This window comes from Hemibagrus wyckioides, unplaced genomic scaffold (assembly GCF_019097595.1).
Source record: "Hemibagrus wyckioides isolate EC202008001 unplaced genomic scaffold, SWU_Hwy_1.0 Contig30, whole genome shotgun sequence".
Classification (NCBI taxonomy): Eukaryota; Metazoa; Chordata; class Actinopteri; order Siluriformes; family Bagridae; genus Hemibagrus; species Hemibagrus wyckioides.
In genome coordinates, this window is record NW_026690792.1 from 66,836 (window position 1) to 89,705 (window position 22,870).

General features: G+C 37.7%; 1 non-coding gene across 1 annotated transcript; it reads left to right on the forward strand.

The window, feature by feature from the left end:
- Positions 1-7,355: 7,355 nt before the first annotated feature.
- trnal-aag (transfer RNA leucine (anticodon AAG)) lies at positions 7,356-7,437 on the forward strand. The gene has a single exon. It is a non-coding gene; the product is annotated as a tRNA-Leu (tRNA).
- Positions 7,438-22,870: the final 15,433 nt, after the last annotated feature.

Below are 22,870 nucleotides of genomic sequence, written 5' to 3' on the forward strand. Positions count from 1 at the left end.
AAATCCCTGGAGGAGCAGGACCAAGCAGGACACAGAGAGTCTGTCTGTGGAGCCAGGAGTCCAGGAACATCACGTGCACACTCGCTAAAAATATCTCACTGAAAGGTGTAATGAACAGGCATGGCGGTTGTGGCACAGTCAGCAATGAAACACTAGAAGCAGCACCAGATGACTTTAATGTCATCATGGATGAAAAGAAAGAAAGGAGATGTGAGTTGGTTGATTCAGTAAATTAGCTCAACATTAAACATTGAATACCATATATTTTCATACCATGAAAACAAGTTCACTTCAAACCGTGCATTTTCTGTCGGCAATGTATGACAAGCCGACTCTGGATGATAGTTCAATGTTAGACTCAATATAATCATATTATTAACAATTATTAATCATAAGATGAGGTGGATAGTTAGGATACATAGAATGTATCCATGAGTGGATAGATGTGATTGAATGGATAGATGGAGGACAATGTTTATATTTTTTTTATGTTTGTGAGATTGTGTGCCAATCTTGCATCCTGTGTACCAAATAAGTAGTGTATCTATTGTGTTATCAATGTTCCCATCCTTTTGGATTACAGAAGTAAGGAGTACAGATGGGTATTCCTACCCTGCTATAATACAGTGTTAGATGCATAAAAATGATCTACAGTATTTTAGGTATTTGTGATGCACAAAAAATTAGCACCCCCCCCCCACACACACACACACACACACACACTTCTCAAACCAAAGTTACACCCTTGAATGATTTTCAAAAATGTTTACATTTGTGTTTAGCCCCCTTTACTCTGATGCCCCCTAACTAATATCCAGTGGATCCAATATCCTTTAGAAGTCACCTAATAAATAGAGGCTGTGTGTAATCTCAGTATAAATATAGCTGTTCTGTGAAGCCATCAGAGAGATGGACATTAGAGATGTTAGAGAACATTAGTGAACAAACAGCATCATGAAGCCCAAGGAACACACCAGACAGGTCAAGGATAATGTTTTGTAGAAGTTATAAAAAATATCCTAAGATTTGAACATCTCACAGAGCACTGTTCAATCCATCATCCGAAAAAGGATAGAGTATGGCACAACTGCAAACCTACCAAGACATGGCCGTCTACCTAAACTGACAGGCCGGGCAAGGAGACCATTAATCAGAGAAGCTTGAGGCCCATGGTAACTCTAGAGGAGCTGCAAAGATTCGGCTCAGGTGAATCTATCCACAGGACAACTATTAGTCATGCACTCCACAAATCTGGCCTTTACTGAAAAGTGGCAATAAGAAAGCCATTGTTGAAAGAAAGTCATAAGATGTCCCATTTACAGTTTGCAACAAGCCATGTGAGGGACACAGCAAACATGTGGAAGGAGGTGGTCTGGTAAGATGAGACCAAAATTGAACTTTTTGACCTAAAGTACCTAAAGAGCTAGGTAAAACTGTTAATGCTCTGTGATTGGCTACTTCCAACCCTTCCAGCCAATAGCATGTCGTAATGGCTGTACTGCACATACGTGATATTGGCGATGTTCATTAAAATAACATTTATATTGATATTTTGTTGATTTTACTTGTATATTTATATTACAAAATTAATAAACTAATTTTTTCTTAATAAAAATTAGCCGTAAACACTTTTGCTGGATTTTGCGAGGAGTTCGAGGGTCTGCAGATGCAAATTAGTTAAATTAGTTCCAAAGAAAATTTCACGGATCAGTAAAGTGAGAAATGACATGAACAAAATCGTGAGACGCGGATCTGTGAGGTATTACTGTATTATATCCCTTCCACTTCAGAATTATGTGCCACTATGTGTTGGTCTATCACATAAAATCTCAACAAAAACCTCTGTGTTTATGGTTGTGTCAGACTCTGCCATGAGGGGTTATGTTATATGTTCATGAGGGGTCATGAACCTTAAAGGTTCATGAAGCTCTACCTCACAGCATCACATGACTGTCACCAGTGTTGCTGACAGATTTATGGGGAACCTGTTATTTTAATCAGATCAGACTGAAGGGTAAACAGTAGTTATTCAAATTGGATTTATACTTCTTACAATTTAGTCTGAAGTGGACAGTTGTTTTATCTAAACTGGTATATCTGAAATTATCTTACTGAGATTAACCATGGCAGGTGTTATGATAATATTTGTGCAGTATGTATGATAGAAGAACAGGTAGAGCCTATATCACAGAGGGTTTATTGTGAAAAGTCCTGACTACCAAGAAAAAAAGTTTCCCAGTTGTTTGGATGGCAATGAGTATACTGATCTTTTCAGTATACTCATGCTGTTTCAACCAGATCTGCAACACCTTGATGTATGTGCTTCATCCACCATCTCTGGGAGATGTGTGGCCCCATGACGTCTCGGAGCTGCATTCGGTTTAGGTTGCAACAACTTGTAGTTACAACTACAATTCAAATTCAAATACAAAACTAATGCTAAAAAGCTCAATGTGACTATTTTCACATGAGCCATTAACCACCACTGTGGAGTGTAACCTGACAAAGAAATTAAATACCGAACATGTACACAACAAAACAGGTGGAAATTCCATTTCATGCTGGTGATTATTGTTTATTGACATTATTATTATTTAATTTCTTCTAACATCTAATATCGGAATGTTATCTAGAATGAATACAGCATTTGATTTATGTATCAGTATTAACAAATAAAACATTTGGGTATTGGAATAGTATAGTTTGTTTCTGTGGTACTACAAAACCTTTACAGAATGCTGCACTTCAACAGGGGACCTGTCAAGCTGGTTAGATATTGTTTAATTGATTTTAGTTCAGCTACTGAGCTTGATAACCTATGTACATTTGGTGTGTCAGGATGGCTGAGCAGTCACAGTCTCCCTTGGAGGTGTGGGTTTGAATCCCTCTTCTGACATTGGGTTCTTTCCTTTGTGTCATGATCCTGTTCAGAAAGCAATTCTGTGGGGCAGTGGTGGTTTAATTGGTTGTTAATTAGTTGATCAGCAGAAAGCCTCATGTTGGGTCCCTGAGCAAAGCTCTTTACCCTTTAGAAATGTTGTATCAAGGCTGACCCTGTGCTGTGACCCAGTTTCCAAATGGGATAAATGAAGAAAGAATTTGATTTGTGACAAATAAAGGCTTTTTCTCTATATATGTATGAACATAGATGTGAGAAAAGTACTCTTTTATTTTAAGTTCTTGAGGTGAGGTAGGAAGGTGAAGGGTGCTGTTGTCAGCTGTGTGCTCTGTGGCTATGAATTCCAGGTGGTACTGAGCAGAGACAAGGCCGGACCCAAAGAAACTTGTGGGGCACAACAGGATTGGGGAACATCATCCTCACTTACGTAAATGGAAGCAATCATTATCACAGCCAAATGAACTCCATTATCTTTCTGTGTCAATATATATTCTTTAGGAGCCACAACATCACCAAATATCATAGATAGGTACAAAGTATGATTGTCATGTGACACTGTGATTGAATGTATGTGCTCCTTAAACCTAGTTCACACTACAGGATTTTAAGCCCGATTTAAGCACGATTTGCAAATTAACGAGCTGGCCGACAGATCGGTCTGTGATCGTGGGAAAATCAGCAGGTGATCAGCGCTCGGCAATCTTTATGTGTGAACTACTCAACGATGCATCAAAGAGGCTCTCTGACACGTCGCTGCCACCTCGCAGACAAAATCCAGATATCTGGCATTTTACAGTAAGTATCTGGGACGGTTGGCCGACTCGACACCACATCGTGTCAAATGTAGCTACGAACTCAATACAGCCAATGAGAGAGCAAGTCAACAGGTTGAGGTCACCGGAAGAAGTTGTTGTCAGATCGTGTGGTGTGCGACCCCCTCTTGTGGGTCATTTGCGAAGCGTCACGTAGTGTGAACACCACAAGGACAAAAAGACTTACAGTGAAATTATGTAGTCTGAACAGCAAAGCGATCTGCCGATGGTTAAAGTCTTGTACTGTGAACTAGCCTTTACTCTGTTTCTTTATTTACCCATTTTTAGTTTTCATCATCTCATCATGTCTGTAGCTGTCCTCCTATAGGTGGGACTCTGTGGCAATCACCATTAACTGGGTGTCAGACTTGACCAGTGAGAGTGCAAAAACCCAAAATAGAACCAAAAGAGATGGAGCTACCAGTTTAAAATGCAGCACATTGTTTCAGACTCTTGGTTCAGTGTTAGCATGCTAGTCTGATGTTTGTTTGTTTGTTGCTTGTACTTCCTTTTACACTTATATTACCTCCTTTGGTTCAAAAACAGGTAAGACTGTGTGTGCACCTACATTCCACCATGTAACTATTTTTTTTTTAATGTCTAGACACATTAGGTTAGAGGGCAGGTGTCACTCCTTGTGTTTCTTGCTAGCTTAGCCTAGCACCATTAGCTAGTTTTTGATTGATGATATGGCAGTGAGATTTGTTATATTAAATAGAGCCTAGTGTATAATATTTTTTGGCAGCGTTCATTTGTCCATGTTATCTCTCATTGGTGAGACTAGCTTCTTTGTTGTTCTGGTTTTATGGTTGTTATAATTCAGTCAGACCACAATCTTAAACTGATATTTTTGCACTTACCCAAGGTTTTTGCTTCTCTGAAAATCTTACAATGATTAATTAGTATATTTTTCACGTGAACATATATTTTTGTATTTCTTGATTGGATAGGATAACAACCACTTTCTAAGGTATTTCAGTGAAGTTTGGAAAAACATCTGATTATCTTAATAGACAATACTATCAAAGATGGTGTGTGTGTAGTTCATTGAAGGTCAGAGAGACCCTGATGTTTCTAGTATTTTATTTATTTATTTATTTATTTATTTATTTATTTATTTATTTTTAATCTGCTGTAGGTACTTGTGCTCTGAGACTCCATGCAGTTTCACATATTAAACACTGGTACAGCTGTTCAAGATGCTAGCGATATATTTTCCTTAATGTAGTGATGATGAGGGAGATGCATGCTCTGTCTCTGCAGGAAATTTAATTGATTATGGGATTTTCTGGCCCATAAAAGATTCTAGGTGATTTGCATCCCAAGACCCCATGTCTCCATAATCAGACCAGCAGAGGAGCAATTTCTCAAAATGGCATGTCAATGCAAAATTATCCATAGATCTACTTTCAGTATAACAAACCTGTTACAGTTTTTGTACAGTGCAGCTGGATTTCCTGTCACTGTGGGAGCCAGAGCACAGTAGTATAGAGCAGAGTCTGATACAGCAGCAGAGGAGATGATCAGATCCACTTGTTTAGTTTTATCATCAACTTTAACAGACATTCTTGAGGGATTGTTGGGACTGATTGGTGTTCCTCTTTGGTGAATATACAAAAGGAACTCGGGTTTAGATTTTGAATATTGCCTGTACCAGTGGAGGTAGTTGTTTGTTGAACTTGTGCTGGGTTGGTATTTGCAGGACAGAGTAACATTGTCACCTTCATCTACAGCTTTAAGAGGCTCTAAAAGTGGCTCTATTGAATCTGCCATGGAGTCACCTGTCATAGAGAAGAGATCATATTAATTTTAACCTTTTAAATAATCAACAGGAAATACTTAAGTCAGACCCACACTCTGCATTTTCACACTGCATCACCACACAGACTAATATTTAATATAATATAGTTGATATTTCTGTAATAACAAAAAGTCAATGTTAACTCACCTAGTGAAAGCCACAGATACATGAATATAACAGTGAACATGATGACTGGTCTTAGCTCAGTGAAAATAGTGGAGATCTTTCTGTAATCTAATATGTTAACACCATAAAGCTTCAAAATTGATCCCAAAGGTGTTCTATCGGGTTGAGGTCAGGACTCTTTGCAGGCCAGTCAAGTTCATCCACACCAGACTCTGTCATCCATGTCTTTATGGACCTTGCTTTGTGCACTGGTGCACAGTCATGTTGGAAGAGGAAGGGGCCAGCTCCAAACTGTTCCCACAAAGTTGGGAGCATGGAATTGTCCAAAATGTCTTTGTATGCTGAAGCATTCAGAGTTCCTTTCAATGGAACTAAGGGGCCAAGCCCAGCTCCTGAAAAACAACCCCACACCATAATCCCCCCTCCACCAAACTTTACACTTGGCACAATGCAGTCAGACAAGTACCGTTCTCCTGGTAGCCGCCAAACCCAGACTCGTCCATCAGATTGCCAGATGGAGAAGCGCGATTCGTCACTCAAGAGCTCCTTCCTGCTGCTGCCAGCTGAGACTTTTCAAGGCAGCGGTTGTGGGCTCTGGCACCACAAAGGCTTTACAGCGGTTGTGGCTCCTGTGCCTTCTGCAAATGTGCTGCCTGGCTGGAAAAAAAAACGAGCACACTCACATGGTACCGGAGCCCCCAGACCCGGGTGCTGAAATAGCTCCTAGGTTTCGGCAACTGGTGTCACCGCCTGGCTTTGAGACGCTGCTCTGTTTCACACCTTGCTTTTTCAAACAGCAACTCCAAACAACCACAGTACGGTATGAAAAACACGGTTTCCGTGTGTGAGCCACATCAGTCGTGCCCTTACCATGGTTACGAGCTACCAACAAAACAACAATTCAACCAAGAATAAAAAATCGACATAAGAAGTGGTGGCCAAGAGGTTTGGGCAATGGAGTGCAAGTGCCAGGAGCACTGAGGTGTAAGGTCATGTGGGTGAACTAGGATGCCAAGAGGTTAAGGAGACAGACTGCTAATCCACATGGGATGGGCTCCAGTTGCTTTGGGAACAGGCTTGTTTAAACGCGTTGGGTTACGGCGCTCCTCTACAGAATTGTCGCGGTCTCTGTGGACATTTGGCCGTGGGTGCCACACCTGCACCTAATGAGGTGGCTGAGAGGTTAAAGCGATGGACTGCTAATCCATTGTGCTCTGCACGTGTGGGTTTGAATCCCTTCCTTGTCGCTTGTATGCCCTTTAACCTCCTCTTTACCACAAGTCCTGCATGCGGAATGCTTCGTACCTGGTCTGTGAGACCGTGCTAGAGAGGAGCGAGAAAAGCTAGCCCTGGGTCTAGGTGTTTCGCAACCGTGGGCTGTATTTCCATGTTGGTTGGACACAGATGCTGTAAGGCTGACGGGTCGCCACTGGAGATCCATGCAGATCAATGCAGTGTGCAGTCCCGAAGATAGCGGCCCGGATCGTGCACCTTGATTGCAACAGACTGGGATTCAAGTTCATATCAGCAAACCTTGTCAACAAGAGCCTAAGGCTGTCAATCCACTTTGCAAAACCTTTCCTGGTTTGGGTCTTGAATCACGTCTGGTAATGGAAGCGTGCGTGGTACAACCATTGCGACCGCCTGCCAGAGTGCCTCTCTTTCCCGACCTGGCAGGCCTCCCTTGACCACAGCCCCACAACCTTCCAAATGCATGGGTAGCGTGGCCGAGCGGTCCAAGGCGCTGGATTAAGGCTCCAGTCTCTTCGGGGGCGTGGGTTCGAATCCCACCGCTGCCAGCTGAACTTTTGGGTCGACAACAGCAGAAGGTTGTTCCTTCACTCACCTTCAGGGGTGTGCGGTTGAGCGCGAGGCCTTAATGCTGAGTTCACACTGCAAGATTTTCAAAGTTGTTGGGTCACCATTGTTTTCACACTGCACGACTATCTATCGGCTTTATTACTGTGAATAGAATAGAATAGAATAGAATAGAATAAATTTTATTGTCATTGCACATAAGGAATACAACGAAACTGTGGGTGCTCTTCTCAACAACAGTGCACTGAAATATAATACAATGAAGAGCATAGCAAGTAGTATAGAAAAATAAGAAATAAATAGGAAAATAATAAAAAATTTAAAGAAATACAAAAAAAACATTAAACTGTCCAAGGATTTCCTATGAAAATGATACAAATCTAACCCAAAAATAATCTGTTTGCTGTTTAAAAACAGATAAATTATATAGTTTAGAGATTTCTGTTTTTCAGGATCCTTTGATAAATGCAGTCTGCACCTCGTTGCTCAGGCTAGAATCTGTCAGTTTTGTATTCAACTGAAGTTGTGAATACTGTCACTGTCCAATCTTCTGCTGTAAGTCTGTTTCCAGTGTAACCTCAGAGTCCTGCTCTTCAATGACAGCAGAGGATCCTGATGTCCTGTAGCTCATCCACATCAAGATTGGACATCTTTTATTGTTATAGATGCTTCTCTCTTCACCGTGATTGTAAAGAGGGATTATTTATAGACTGTTGTGTATCAAAATCCAAAAAATTCTGTTCAGAACAGTTTCAGAAATACTCAAAATCCTCATCTTAAACCAAAAAACATGCCACAAACTCAGATTACATTTCCCTACATTTGGATAATTAATATGAATAAATCTGGATGATTAAACCCACATCTGCTCTGATTGTTTGTACAAGGCCATTGCCTTAGCACACATCCTGCAAAGCAACATGCATTTCCAGGATGTACATGCATAATTACACATGAACAAAAAAAAATAATGAATGAAAATGCAAGAGAAAATGTCAATAACTTTTATTAAAAATAGACAGCAAAGGATCGCTAGTAATAATCCAACATGTGTCAAAATATAAACTCTTTATAAATCACAAGAGAGACAGAGAGAGAATTCAACAACAGTAGTGTAGTGCAGAGTCTGATACAGCAGCAGAGGAGATGTTCAGATCCACTTGTTTATCTTTATTAACTTTAGCAGACATTGTTGAGGGATTGTTGGGACTGATTGGTGTTCCTCTTTGGTGAATATAAAGAAGGAACTCAGGTTTAGATTTTGGATATTACCTGTACCACTGCAGGTAGTTGCTTCCTTCACCAGTACTAAATTTGTGCGGGACAACTTTATGAGTGAACAGTGGCTTTATTGAATCTGTCATGGAGTCACCTGCCAACCTGTCATAAAGAAGACAACATAATGTTGTTAAGCTTTACATAATAAAGCCAAAACTGCATAGGTCAGACTCATATTCTGCCTTAACAGCACACTGATAGATCACTAAAACACATTTCTGACATAATAAAAATTCAAAACTCACCTAATGAAAGCCACAAAAACATGAATATCAGAATCAGAATCAGAATATGCTTTATTGCCAAGTATGCTCACACATACAAGGATTTTTTTGGTGCTGGAGAATACACAGACATAAATTATAAAATAGAAAAATATAAAAGTACAGATACAAGGATGGAAACATAAATAGGGTACTTATGTACAGTATTGCACAGATATAAGTAGAATGCTTTCAATATAACAAAACTGTGTGAAAGTTTTTGTACAGTGCAGCTGGATTTCCTGTCACTGTGGGCCTCAGAGCACAGTAGTATAGAGCAGAGTCTGATACAGCAGCAGAGGAGATGATCAGATCCACTTGTTTATCATCAGCTTTAACAGACATTCTTGGGTAAGTGTTGGAAATTGTAGTTCCACTTTGAAAAATATTAAGAAGGAACTCAGGTTTAGATTTTGGATATTGTCTGTACCAGTACAAGTAGTCTGTTCCACTACTTTTTTTGTATTTGCAGGACAGAGTAACATCATCACCTTCATCTACAGCTTTATGAGGGAAATCTGGCTCTATTGAATCTGCCATGGAGTCACCTGTCATAGAGAAGAGAACATAATGTTTTTAACCTTTAAATAATCATCAGGAAATACTTAAGTCAGACCCACACTCTGCATTTTCACACTGCATCACCACACAGACTAATATTTAATATAATATAGTTAATATTTCTGCAATAACAAAAAGTCAATGTTAACTCACCTAGTGAAAGCCACAGATACATGAATATAACAGTGAACATGATGACTGGTCTTAGCTCAGTGAAAATAGTGGAGATCTTTCTGTAATCTAATATGTTAACACCATAAAGCTTCAAAATTGCTCCACCCCACAGCATCACATGACAGTGTCACCAATGTTGTTGTCAGATTGTTGATTCTTACTGAAACATCCTGGCTTTACATTCAGCCTCATATGGGGAACCTGTCCAGAGCACATTTAAGTAAACACATACTGAAAGCAGGAAATTAATGTATTCATGTAAAAATGATCAATTCTAGTAAAAATCTAGTAAAAAATCTAATCTATTTATTAAATTGTGAAATATTCTAATTATATTTGTTAGTAATGTCTCTAAATTAGAGAATTGCTGTGCAAACACAAGCAAGCTGATTAATATAAGAATCACTAAATGAAAAAGAATAAGATTTATTTGAATATAAGGAAGAAACTTTTTTACTCTATAATTAAGGTTGAATTAATCTCTTAATGCTCAGCTCTAACAGATCAATCTAAAAAAAATACAACTTTCTTTTTCATGATAGCATCAGAAGAAGAGAAAGAAGAGTAAAGGCAGATTTACAGATAAGTTTCCAGTTTTCAGTGTTTCTGACACAGCAGGTGCTTTTGTTTGTCAGAAAAATGACATTAGATGAGTATTTATTCTTATGACAGTTTAGTGTTAAATGGACAGTTGTGTCCTTTAATCAGAATAGTATCTCTTAGCTTAGGCACTAAGAGTAACCAGGGCAGGGGTTAGGATATTAATGTTATAACATTATAATAATGTGTAATAATATTAATGTGTGGTGCTCTAGTACTTGACCCACAATAAGATAAGTGACTGCACCATCTTGTGTTCACTAAAGAGAAAAAAAAGTAACACATTATTAAATAAACCCTGCAAACATGTCATACCAACACACATATATATACTCTGGATTAGTAATTATTTGTGTTGTCTTCGTAACACCCATGCATTTCTCTCTCAAATACTGCTGCTTTTGTCATTGTGTGTGTGTTTCTGTATTTTCTTTACATTATTTAAAGTAAAGCAGAAAAAGGAATAAGAAGGAAAAACTAAAAGGAAGCAGGTGTTGAAATCAGTTTAAAAACTCAACAATTAAACCGAACTGGCCTTTGAGAAATACTTTATATTCACATGACATACTTCCTGTCCTATCAGGGGTTTAAACACACACAATTCCCTTTAGATGACTTTACTTAGATTCTTGATCGTGAATCACAACACATTATATTTTAAACCCAACATACTTTTATGAAATGAATCTTTCTCACACTGAACACTGCAAAAGAGCAGGAGACAACAATGCACTAATGAATAAGACGGTTCGAGTTTCTTGGTTTGCTGATAATAAGATAATCCTTAGTTTTGAAGATGATCTCCTTCTGTTGAGGTTGAACTTGTTGAACATAAATCATAAATGACACATTTCACATGGAAAATTGTGTCTTCTTAATTAGAAAAAATAATATTTTGTGTGCAGTGTATATGACTTACCAACATCAGCAAGAGTGAAAAACACCACGAAGAGGAACAACATTGTTTTCCTGAGTGTTTAGTTCAAACCTCTAGCTTTAGAAATGAATGTCAGTGTTACTATTTGATGTACATCTCCACCTCTAGCTCCACCTACTTGTATTTATGCATATTTCTGATGACCGTGCTGTTCTGTATTCTGTTTATATAAATTCCTGTAGAAATATTTTACATTAATAATAAAATATAGTCCTAAGAAGCCATGGATTCACTCGTACCATTTATTCAATTTTCCCCGTGATATTTTGACATTTTGAGTTTCATCACTTATTTTTGAGTCTCTCTCTCTCTGTCTCTCTCTTGCTCTCTCTCTCTCATTATTAAAATAAGAAATAAGAATATTTTAATGGTGAAACATTCAGAAAATGTTATAATATGCAAAAAAGTCCTTTCTTCAATACATGGCTTTTGTGATTGCACTGTGTGACACTGGTTATCACAGTGTCTTTTGCATAGTGCTACTTTCTATTTGTGCAATTGTATTTAAAAGAGGTTTACTGGATTAAATGTATGTTGCAGGGGTATTAAATGATTTGTGTGTATTTGTTGTGTTTCTTTTCCTCTGTGTGTCATGTGTGCATCAGTAGGCAGCTTATTGTTAGAACCAGTAAGTAAGAAAAATAAGGTTTATTTGAGAATAAGGAAGATTTTTCTTTTTCTTTTTCAAACTTTAATTAACCCCTTAATGCTCCGTCCTAAAAAACAGAAGGTTACATGTGGTTTACAGGTTACAGACAAAATAAAATGTTCCTGTACTTCAGAAGTACTTCAGTAGCATCAGAGGTAAATAAACAGGCCTGCTCATTAGAGATTTCCTGAAAAAAAAGAAACTTTTTTTGTTATAATTTTTTATGTAAAAAATATTTTTAGCAGTGGCAGACAGTCAGGGCCATTAAGCCTTCTCTGCTGGCCTAAACAGCAGTGATCTGAATCACTGACTTGCATGTTAATATATTTTTCCATGAATGTTTATTAAATTATTCCCAATTGTGTATTCTCTACATTTCATAACTTTTCTCTTGGTTGTGCTGCTTCCAGTAGTGTATATTTATGATAAAGAGTATTTATCCAATCATATTTTGGCTAGTGGCTGACATCATGTGTTGCCTTAAGGCCATTAGCATCAATAGTGCAGGCACTCATAGCTTAAAATAAGTGGCAATGAAACTGTTCCATTAACCAATCAGATTTAGAGTTGGCGTCACTGAGGCCATCTAGCAGGCATACGATTATGTCAGCAATTTCACATCATTTGATTGGATAATTGGAGTAGTCAGAGGCAGCGAACCACACAAACTAAATAAAATATATATATATTTTAACTCACGATGGCTGACAGAGGATAAGAAATGGATTTGGTCGCGGACATCCTTACAAATGTATTTTCAAGGTGGACTTTTCAAGAAAATCCTTTTGATTCAAAATGGTTGGTAAGCTTTTTCAAGAACCATTTGTGCTTTTGGGTTTTCTTTTGTAGAAAACAAACAGTTTGACTTCATTCCAGATCCCCAGGGTGGACTGTGGGTTTTTTTGTTTTTGTTTTTTGCTGCAGTGAAAGGAGACTTGTAAGACTGAATTGTGTATAGTAATTTTTTGCTATATGTAATGTAATTTTATTCATGTTCGCTACAAGAGCCTGTGACACAACGCACTATTATACAGTGTTTCTATATTCGCCGCGTCTCATTTCAGATGCTGCGTCCTAGTGGTCCTAGTGGTCCTAGTGGTCATCGACCGATTCTCCAAGGGATGAAAACTGGTGCCGCTAAGAGGTCTACCTACTGCCATGAAAACAGCCATGATGTTGTTTCACCACGTTTTCAGGAACTATGGTTTACCAGAGGACATAGTGTCAGACTGGGGCTCTCAGTTCACCTCCCGTGTGTGGTGGGCCTTCTGTGACCATCTGGGGATTCAGAGGGAGCAGTCTCCCGAGTTTTAATGCTTCCACGAAGTACGCTTTCTTCTGGGTTTTCAGCCATCTTAAGCAGCGTGTTCACAACGCCACAATGCTGTGAACTTACCGAGCCGTGTTGGATTACTGCCAAATTGGATTTTGCTGTGTATGGACTCTATCATCACGTTGATTAGGATTACGAGTTTCGGTTTTGTGAGTTTCAGTTTTGTGAGTTTCGGTTTCGTTTGCAGTGCAGACTGTATTTTCAGGTTTTTTGACCCTTTGCCTTGCCCATTCGGCTTTTGTCTTTGTTTTTTGTGTCTGCTCTTAATTAAAGATTGAGCTCATGGATCCTCAACCCTCTGCCTCGGGCCAGTCATTACAATTTGTAAAGTTTTTTTATACAGTGTCCATTGTTAAAAGAAATATACTAACAAAATATTATTGAATTGAATTGTTTAAAAGGATTTCTCTGATTGTTCAACCACTAATCATTTAGAAGGGGCTCGGTAGCTACTGTACAATATGACAAATATTTGATTATTAATCACAAGATAATATTTGAAACCAAAATACTTTTATGAAATGATTCTTAGTCTTTTCTTTAATCTTTCCCACACTGAACACTCCACAAAACAGTAAAAAAAAAAAGTAGTGCATAAATAAATGAGTTCTAGTCAACCTTGAATGAGGAACCTGTCCTAAGCACATAGTAAACAAATGCTGACAGAATATAATTTTTTTAATAATGAAAACAATCAATCTATAAACGTTATTCTACGGTATTCCATAAACGTTAAATAAAATAAATGACTATATATTGTGGTTGAAAATGTAATATATATATACACTGGGGCATTGTTTGTGTTCTTATTTATTTGTTGTGATTAACCTGTTAGAAATAGCACAGTGTGGAGGGTTTTTCACTGAGGTGATGAACAAGCAAGCCTCTTTTCTTTCTTATTTTACTTTGTCATTTGACTCATCTGCTTAATAAAAAAATTAGTTTATCAAGGCACAGCCTGAGGCATGGTGAATTGTTCAAAGGTTACAGGAATTCATCAAAAACACTTTGCAGTTTACAGATTAGTATTGGTTCACCCCTAATTATTAACAGTAGTACAGATTTATTATCAATTACAATTAGGATGATCTGTGCTTTGGGGCCTGAAACAAGAATCTCACTTAGAAGTTTCCTAAACAATCTTGCTTTCTTTTACAGGTTCTGCAGGTGCAGGGTCTCAGAGTTTAACAGACATATTCCCAAAACCCACAGCAATTAAATGCTGAAGTATTTCAATCAATGTCAAAAGCACACTGGGAAATCAAACTAGTGGACATTTTTATTATTCAAGACTCAAGACCAAAGTAAACCTGCACAGAAACATATGTTAAACACGTCAGATCTCAAGCACAATAAACACAGAAATAACTGCTCATCAGAATTAATATTTAATATCATTATTCCTGGAATGGTGTAGCATTTGGGGGTATTTCTGCCATGTGAACTTTACACTGTCATTTACTAAGCTAGCTAAAGTATCATAAAATAAAATATCAGTGCTGGATCAAGTGCTATTTTATAAGCTGCTAAATAATGAAGAGTGAAGTCTTCAGTTCACTTGTGTTACATTAAAACTCAGTATCTTAAATTATTTGAATATATATTTTTACTGAATTTGTGTTACCTTCTTATTATTATATCAGGGGAATAACAGCATGAACCTTTGCAGAAATAATTCTTTCTGATTAAAGATTAACATTTATTAAAGGATTTGTTCTCTGATTATTCAGTCAATAAGTATTACCAACATAAGAGGATCATTGTTGAAATTCAAATCAACATCAGAGTCTGAGAATTAAGAAAGAAATCTTAAATGAAACAGGTAAACATCTCCCCCTGCTGAGAAAAAACATGCAGCTTGACTTTTTGTACAGTCTGTTTGAGTTTTGTGTCACTGTGGGCTCCATGGTGCAGTAGTACAGTGCAGAGTCTGATACTGCAGCAGGAAAGATCTCCAGATCTACTTTCTTTTTATTTTTACGAAGTTTGGTGGATAGTCGTGGGTCAAGCTTATGTTCAACTCTAGTGTCACTATCTGTGGATTCATAAATCAGCAGAAGAAACTCTGGTTCTGATTGAGGTTTTTGTCGATACCAGTGGAGATAGTTAGCTGAATCATCATATGTGCAGGTCAGTGTGATGTTGCTGCCTTCACTTGAAGATATGATGGTTTGTTCTGGTGTAATGCTGCTGTCAACAGCACCTGCTGTAAAACATTACAACAACATAAACATTTCTACTTTCATTACTTGAGGGTGTATCATCATGTTTAGGTATCCGGTTAAATTTCCAACATTCATCTAAAGTTTGTGTATAATATAAATGACTTACCAATGTTTTTACCAACTATGAAAATAAAGAAGAGTAACATGACTGTTGTGTCTCTCTTGCAGTAGGTATAAATGGCAGGATCTCTGTGAAACTTTCTAAACTGTATCTTACCACATCTAGCTCCACCCACTTTTACTTACTCATAGTCATGTCAGCTCTGTCACATGAATTTTCATAATAGAATTTATTGAATGTTGTTTAAGGCTGATTTTTACTAAATATAGTGACAGTGACCCTATCACCATCACCTTGACCCTGGTCAGGTGTTTACTGAAGATTAATGAATGAACTCTTTGTGGATTTTAGTTATGCAATGATACACATATTAATGCAAATTGTAATTCGTCATATTAACATATTTGTGTCACAGCCTGGGAATTATGTTCTGTAGACTAAATGTCCCATCTTATAAATAGGTCAATAGGTCAGCTCTAATCCACATGAAGCCTCTCACCAAAATGCATATAAGATGCTCAGTCATTTGAATTGATGTGCTCCCTGTGCTAAAAAGAGAAAAGATTTTTTTTAATAAGTAAATGTAATATGAAAACATCTTGGAACTAATATGAAGTGTTACATCCTGTGAGGTTGTGTTGTATATTCTGTCTTATATGTGTTTAGTCCTTCAGGTTGGTCCCCTCTGTACTCTAGCCCTCCTTACTGCTTCAGCTCCAGCAGTTAACACTTCTGCCAAGGCTGGGATGGAAGCCAGTAACCCCAACTTCAATGCTCACTTGGTGTGTTGTGCTTGTGTGTGTGTTGAGATTCAGTGTTGTGTTTTACTATTCTGATTTTGACCTTTGCCTGCCTTGACTACAAGTTTGATCTGCTTCTTGTTAATCGTTGCTGCCTTGTGTATATAATCTTTCTTTGCACATGTAAATATTGAGACATTGTATGTATTCACTGGCATGAGGGCTATTACTGTCATTTTTGTTGGAGATGTTCATTTCTTTTTTTTTGTTTAGGTCAGATAGCTAATCTCAGTTTGTTTCTGTTTTGTTATTTTTGGTCTTGGTCCACCCTGAAGTCTTCCCAGTTCACTGTGCTGTACATATCACTACATCACAATATATCACCTTAACTCACTGCTGTGTTGTGACTCATTCCTGTTAACTCTGGGGCATCACATACATGTTCTGTTCTACCTCCTATATATATATAACCCTGTGCTATTTCTCAAACTTCATTAAGCATTAACAGTAAAAGATTAAAGAGCAGCATGATAGAGATGGTAATCTGCTAAAAGATAAAGCTGAAGGAGTTTACTGTCATAGTCTGTGGAGCTCCACACTTCCTGCAGCTGACACTGTTGATCAGAATATGTCTCACCAGGGGGCAGAGTGATGCCAGGGTTTATTTTAGATGTAATATTTTAGTTGTAATTACTGCATCACACTGAGCGATTGACAATGTTATTTTATGATAACTTAAAATATAAAAAATATTCTTCATCTCTAGATTATTCTTCATCTCTAGATTATACTACACCTCTTGATTTAGACACTTCTGAATGTTGTGAATTGTTGACGACAAATCTTAATTTTTTTTTATACATGTAAATGAATATAATATACACTATATTGCCAAAAGTATTCGCTCACCCATCCAAATAATCAGAATCAGGTGTTCCAATCACTTCCATGGCCACAGGTGTATAAAATCAAGCACCTAGGCATGCAGACTGTTTTTACAAACATTTGTGAAAGAATGGGTCGCTCTCAGGAGCTCAGTGAATTCCAGCATGGAACTGTGATAGGATGCCACCTGTGCAACAAATCCAGTCGTGAAATTTCCTCGCTCCTAAATATTCCACAGTCAACTGTCAGCTGTATTATAAGAACGTGGAAGTGTTTGGGAACGACAGCAACTCAGCCACGAAGTGGTAGGCCACGTAAACTGACGGAGCGGGGTCAGCGGATGCTGAGGCGCATAGTGCGAAGAGGTCGCCAACTTTCTGCAGAGTCAATCGCTACAGACCTCCAAACTTCATGTGGCCTTCAGATTAGCTCAAGAACAGTGCGCAGAGAGCTTCATGGAATGGGTTTCCATGGCCGAGCAGCTGCATCCAAGCCATACATCACCAAGTGCAATGCAAAGCGTCGGATGCAGTGGTGTAAAGCACGCCGCCACTGGACTCTAGAGCAGTGGAGACGCGTTCTCTGGAGTGACGAATCGCGCTTCTCCATCTGGCAATCTGATGGACGAGTCTGGGTTTGGCGGTTGCCAGGAGAACGGTACTTGTCTGACTGCATTGTGCCAAGTGTAAGTTTGGTGGAGGGGGGATTATGGTGTGGGGTTGTTTTTCAGGAGCTGGGCTTGGCCCCTTAGTTCCAGTGAAAGGAACTCTGAATGCTTCAGCATACCAAGACATTTTGGACAATTCCATGCTCCCAACTTTGTGGGAACAGTTTGGAGCTGGCCCCTTCCTCTTCCAACATGACTGTGCACCAGTGACCAAAGCAAGGTCCATAAAGACATGGATGACAGAGTCTGGTGTGGATGAACTTGACTGGCCTGCACAGAGTCCTGACCTCAACCCGATAGAACACCTTTGGGATGAATTAGAGCGGAGACTGAGAGCCAGGCCTTCTCGTCCAACATCAGTGTGTGACCTCACAAATGCGCTTCTGGAAGAATGGTCAAAAATTCCCATAAACACACTCCTAAACCTTGTGGACAGCCTTCCCAGAAGAGTTGAAGCTGTTATAGCTGCAAAGGGTGGACCGACGTCATATTGAACCCTATGGATTAGGAATGGGATTTCACTTAAGTTCATATGCGAGTCAAGGCAGGTGAGCGAATACTTTTGGCAATATAGTGTATATAATTTAAATGAATCATGGGAAAAACTGGCCAGCAAAGTACAATGAATATAAAACAGTACACACCAGCAACAAGTGACACAGTGCCTCTTTATTTTATTCTCTTTCTTCAGCTGCATATGTTACCACAAATGTCTTTTGTGTCTATGGTTAACTGATAAGTTGCTAAAGGAAGTATCTTTGATATTTAACGTTGAACTTCAAATGAATTATTTCATAGGTTTTTGTACAGTCTCTCAGTGACTCTGTATCACTGTGCTACTACTGTAAGAGCACAGTGATAGAGTGCAGAATCTGAGATCTGCAAATCTTTGATAGTAAGTTCAGTAGAGTCTGGGGATGTTTCTGTATTGAATCGAGAGCCAGAGGGGTTGTGCTCTTCATAATCTCTTGACCTCGCTCCTTTAAGCAGTAAAAACTGTGGTTCAGAGTAACAGTGTCTGTTTCCTTCATGACAATATTGGCATCTTCATCTTTCGGCCAAATTTTATCTGCGAAACTGCCTGTTATACAGGAGAATATTGATAAAGATATAATACAGATATCAAAACATTCTAAAAATATTTTTGTGTAATACCCAACATACCCCACAAATAATGTAAGACATTAAATTACATTAATTCTATAGAACATGAATTACAATAGTTAATTCCAATAGTAAATTGATGAATTGATGAAAATTACCTGTAACTAGAGTGAGAATCAGTGGTATGTATCTCACTATGTACAGTAAGTTGTATAGTTGATCCATTTCTGAACACAGCTCTGTGAGGATTCTGTATAATAGTGCTGTATGTGCTGAACTTTACACGTCTCTAGAAGGACACACCCAGGAAGTGATGCTGTTGGAGCATAATTTTACACAGATCATCACTTCACAGTATCAGTGAGAGTGAACTGAGTCACTAATACAACACAGAACTATTCCACTGTTGCTGATCAACCCACTGCATCTGACTTCACCTCTTAAACACATCTTTTGGACTTTTGAACTCACAATACTTTAACCTTTCATACTAACTTTTTAAAAACTAAATACATTTTCAAGTATTTTTCTACTTATTTCAAGTAGAAATTGGAATAGAAAAGCTATACTTGTATTCAGGCTGTATAGGTAACAAGAGGTTTTGTGTTTTTGTTAGCTGATAATTCTGAACTACTGTATGAGTGCAGCATTTGATTCTGCAAGCTACTGTTATAAACAGACATAGCTAATGTTAGCTTGCAAGCTATATTCTCACAGTTATATCAGAGAACAAACAAATCCTGAAATAAATGAATACATAACTTTTACCATTACAAATGAGATTAAATAACAGTTGCAATATATGCCTTGAGGAATTCAAGCTAGCTAACAAAAATAACTGGAAAAGGCTAACTGGAAGTCTTACATAGAAACTTTTTGGTTGCTTGTAAAAAGCACAATTTTTTAATGGCTTTAAAGGCATTAAAGTTAAAGTTTTAAAACTTTTTTGTAGACCAACATTAACCTGCTCTGTCTAGTCAGCATTATCACCTCAGCTAGTATAATTGTCTCCTGATGGTAACTAGTTAACATTAGCTAAACAATGGTTTCAGTTATACTTGCAATATACTTATACTTGTATGTTATACTTGTTGCAACAGGACATTACTCTTGAAAACTGCAATAGCATAAGAAAATATGATATGCTAATATTCTTAATGTTAGCAGAAGAAACTGAATAAACATCATCTAATTAACATGGTGAGCTAACATTAGAGATAATCTTAAAGGTTAAGTTTAGCCTTCTTTCCATTTTAATTAACTTTAGAAGAGTCCCCCATTATAGACTGTAATAATGTCATAGATAATTACAGTGGAAATGTGTTCCTGTAGTCAAACTGGTAGATGAAGGTGCTAGCAATGCCAGTAGTCATGGGTGTGAAAGTTCAGATTGAGCCAGCCTCTGAACTTTCAAACCCATGACCACCTAATGAAATGGACCTAATGAAAATTCAATTGTTTATGATTATCGATCACTTCATTTATTAAATATGTTCATGATTTCTTAACTATAAACAGCCTGACAGTAGTTACAGGGTCATTTACATGTTTCAGTGTCTGAAAATCCAGCCTTGTCCAGTCCAGTGGAGTGTACCTCTGAGCAGGGAAATGTTCACATCCAGTGAGTATTCATCACATTAAACCAGCCACCTTTTCATTTATCAATCCACCATTAAATCTAAGTACATTCTTTGTGTGTTTTTGAGACTCTCTACATGCAAAACCTAAGAAAGCTAGAGGTCTAAAATCCAGTGACAGATCCAGGCTCAGTGTCAGGTCAGGGTATAGTGATGGTTCCAGACACAGTGACATGGTCAGGGCACACAGTCAGGCACAGTGTTAGGTCATGATAATATGACACTTTATTAATCTCCTAAAGGGAACTTGTTACAGCAGCAGCATGTAAAATAGACAAAAATAGACGAGACATAATAGTGCCATAATTAAGATGAACAGAATATGACAATAAGACTAATAGTAGACATAATATAACAGTAAACATGCAGCAAACAAACACATACACTTAACATGAGGTATTTAAGAGTATAGTTTGAAGCAAAGGAAAATGTACATTTTTTAATTGCCCATACTATGCCCCAGTAACATCTGATAAAACGATTCTGTTATTGTCATTAAAATAGCATGATGTTTGTGAATATACTATGATTCTTGTGTAGGTGTAATTTTAATCTCTTTTCATTTTTTCCCCACCAGCTGCATGTGTTACCACAAATGTTGTTTGTCTGTGGTTAACTGATATGTTGGTAAAGGGGCTTCTGTGGCTTTATAAATTTAGATATTCCATTGTTATGTTTTTGTAAAGTCTTTCAGTGACTCTGTATCACTGTGCTGCTACTCTAAGAGCACAAAGATAGAGTGCAGAATCTGAGAGCTTTAGACCTCTGATAGTAAGTTCAGTAGAGTCTCTGCTGGTTTTCGACTCTAATCGACGGTCATCAGGAGTGCTCTGGTCAGATCTTGACCTTGCGCCTTTATACAGTAAAAACTGTGGTGCGCTGTTAGGATATTGTTTGTACCAGTGAATATAGATGACGTCACTGCTTGACTCATATGAACATTTCAGAGTAACAGTCTCTGTTTCTTTCCTGACAATGTTGGCATCTTCATCCTTTGGTCCAATTTTATCTGCAAAACTGCCTGGTGTAAAAAAATATATATATATAAAAATATATCAGTGAAATAATTTTCTTAAACCAAATATTGACTTAAGAAATCAACAAATGACTGGATGAATAATAAAAAAAACATCGTTATTAATTAATGCAACTAATTGAATATGATTGTAAGAATTAAAACTTTTGATAAACTGATGAAATGAATTACCTGTAACTAGAGTGAGAATCAGTGGTATGTATCTCACTATGTACAGTAAGTTGTATAGTTGATCCATTTCTGAACACAGCTCTGTGAGGATTCTGTATAATAGTGCTGTATGTGCTGAACTTTACACGTCTCTAGAAGGACACACCCAGGAAGTGATGCAGTTGTAGTGTAGAGTCATTAATATGTCTGTGTTGTATTTTAAGATTCATCATCTATACCATACTATAAGCCTTTATCTGTTTGTGTGGTTTTTAAATTATTTGTACATTTATAAATAATTATGATAATTTGCTGTGGAAAATCATAGGAAACTGGATCCAGATTTAAACCAAATCTCTCATAAGTAAATTTGCTGTGTCTGTTCCCAAAAGGTAATTAAATTCACTTCACTTCATTTTTATTTGTACAGCACTTTTAACAATGGACATTGTCTCAATGCAGCTTTACAGAAAAACAGAAATTCAGAATAGAAATTACAAAGTTGAAAATTAACTTTACCCCTAATGAGCAACTCTGAGGCAACAGCGGCAAGAAAAAACTCCCTGAGACGATATGAGGAAGACTCAAATGTGAACCCATCCTCATCTGGGTGATACCAGAAAGCATGATTTTCAATGAATTACCTTCTAATTGTATATTATCAAACATTAAAAGCAGCCGAGGAGATGATCAGATCCACTTGTTTAGTTTTATCATCAACTTTAGCAGACAGACGTGGTGGCATAGGGATTTACCTTTTACCCTCCTTTCTGAAAAGATCAATGATAACTTACCTAATGAAAGCCACAGACACATGAATATAACAGTGAACATGATGAATGGTGTTAGTAAAATGACAATATTCTGAGGTCTTTCTGTACTCTATTATATTAATATTTCAGAGGTTCATGTCTCCACAAAGTGTGACATTCTCCATCCCGCTCCCTGTATTCCAGAGATAGGCTCCTGGTTGGAGCTTAAATTTTCAGAGGTAATTACAGTGGGATTTGAACCTTCTTGGACCTCTGGAGAAACAAGCTTCCAAGCGAGAACCAAGCCAGCAGTGCAAGTTTCCATTAGTTTTATCCCAAACACTCTATTCCATTTAAAACAA